Raw genomic sequence first — 2,591 nt, 5'->3', positions numbered from 1 at the left:
GCACATACTACACCACCACACATACTATACCACCACACATACTACACCGCCACACATACTACACCACCACACACAGTACATCACCACACATGCTACAGCAAACATCATAGTTCACCAGCACAGTACTACACCACCACACATACTACACCACTGCACATACTACACCACTATCCGTACCTCACCGTCCCTCATACTACCAGTGTTACGCCACCAAGCATACAGCAATACGCCACTGTATATGCTATCAATGTTACACCACATCAAATATTGCCATTGTTACACCAGCAAGCATACAACACCACATCAAAGTTTACCACTGGTACACACCAGCTCACACATAATGTCACATCGTATATTATCATTGTTACACTACCACACACACACACAACACCACCTCACTTATTGCGCCACCACACGTTCTTCCAGCGTTACACCACCAACCATCTTATACCACCATTTATACTACCCCGCCACACATACTACTATATAGTGTATACTACCACATACTAGAGCACCACACATATTACATCACCTCAAATGATTCGTCACCACACATACTACCAGGTTTACACCACCAACCATCCTACACATCACATATGGTACAACACCACACATACTACCAATGTACACCACCACACAGTGCACAACCATGCATACTACAAATGTGAGTATATCACTACACAAACTACACCGCTACACATACTAACAGTTGCAACAGTTACATCACGACGCATGATACAGCTTCGCACATACTACACCACAGTAGGCTACATGCTACCAGTGCTGACACGGCCACACATACTGTACATAACTACCACACATACTATGCCACCACACATGCTGCACCATCACACATTCAACACCACACATACTAACACAGTACATATACTATTAGTGTTACACCACCACACATACTACACAGCGAAAGATAATACATCATCACACTACTACACAACTAAGCATATTACACCATCAAATGTACTAGACCACTTCACATTCTATCAGTGATGCACCACCACACATACTATCAGTGCTACACCACCACACACACTATCGGTGTGAGTGCGTGACGAGGGAGCGAGCGCCATGTTATCACAGTTTCCCTCTGACATATTATTTCTTCATTATAATAGCTGAATAACTAGAACCCTGCAAATGTCCTGCGGACAGTCATTAGTCTCCATCTACTGCTTCGGATGGAGGTCCTAACCTAGACTAACGGTCACTTAGTCATGAAGAGGACACCTCAGTAATATTCATAGGTCATGGTAGGGTATTCTGTTGTAATTTAGTGGAAACGGGTCCAAGTTCACCCTTCAAATTCTTTGTGCAGGGCGGATTGAAATCTCCAGTAGATACGACCAACTTATCCCGTTCACTCTTAATACTGACATGGCTCCTTCTGCCATGCCCTTCCACTGCACGTAAAGGATTTGGATTCTTTTTTTTCTATCAGCAGTGGCCCATGCCCTTCAGATTCCTTCTACAGTCTCCGGTTCTCCTGGAATCGTCGCGAGACTCCGAGATCGGAATAATAATACCAGCAAAAATATCAGTCTCCACCTACTATGTAGGTGGAGAAAACTGAAAAACATACTGGAACGAAAGACATTCCTTCACACACACACAAACACACACACACACACACACACACGAGCACATACTCTCTTGAAAAACTAGAAATTCCAAAGGGTTCCTATGCCTTTATGGGTTATTTTTCATTGGGAAACAAAATTTATTGAATGTATCACATGCAGAAAGAATTTCAATTTTACCTTATATAGGAGTACAGTTATTAGCGTCTGCTTAGCATGACGATCAGGTCAGGCAGGGCTGGGTGGGGGAGCTCATTTTCAAACTTAACTCAGAGTAAACAAAGCTCGCTCGCTTCGCTCGTTCGCTCATAATCAGTGAAACAACAACACGAACTACGCCTCTACAAATACTACGCTACAACACAAACTAGACTACCACACAAACTACACCACCACACATACCTCGCCACGGCATACTCCTAGTGTTACACAACCACCCATACCTCACAACCACACACACTTCTACACTCATTCTTTTTTTTTTAATCAAGGCAAATATGCACTTAAAATGTTGATGATTATTGGCTGAATGCAACATGTCCGAATAACATTGTTGTATTTCAAGTAATTACCCTGGATGTGAATCGAAACCTAGTAATAATCTGAAATACAAAGATGTTATTCGGACATGAAGCATTCACTCCATCATCACCAACCTGTCAAGTGCATCTTCGCCTTGATTAAAAAAAAAAAAAAGATGAGTATAGTGTGACACCAACATACATACCTCACTACTAGACATACTGAAAAGTGTTACACCATCACACATAATCCGTCACCACACATGCCACACCATCAACCACATTACACCAGCACATATAAAACCAATGTTACACCACATCAAAGACTTCCATTGTAACACAAGGACACACACATCATAACGTCAAATAATACCATTGTTTTACCAAACACACACAACACTACATCATGTACTACCAGTGATTCACCAGCACGCACACACATTATATCAAATATTACCACTGTTACGCCAGCACA

Source organism: Coenobita brevimanus, chromosome 67 (genome assembly GCF_032717465.1).
Source record: "Coenobita brevimanus isolate Jiangsu-jjx chromosome 67, ASM3271746v2, whole genome shotgun sequence".
In the NCBI taxonomy this organism is placed as follows: domain Eukaryota; kingdom Metazoa; phylum Arthropoda; class Malacostraca; order Decapoda; family Coenobitidae; genus Coenobita; species Coenobita brevimanus.
The sequence above is the reverse complement of the archived record's forward strand: the minus strand, read 5'-3'. Positions refer to the sequence as shown.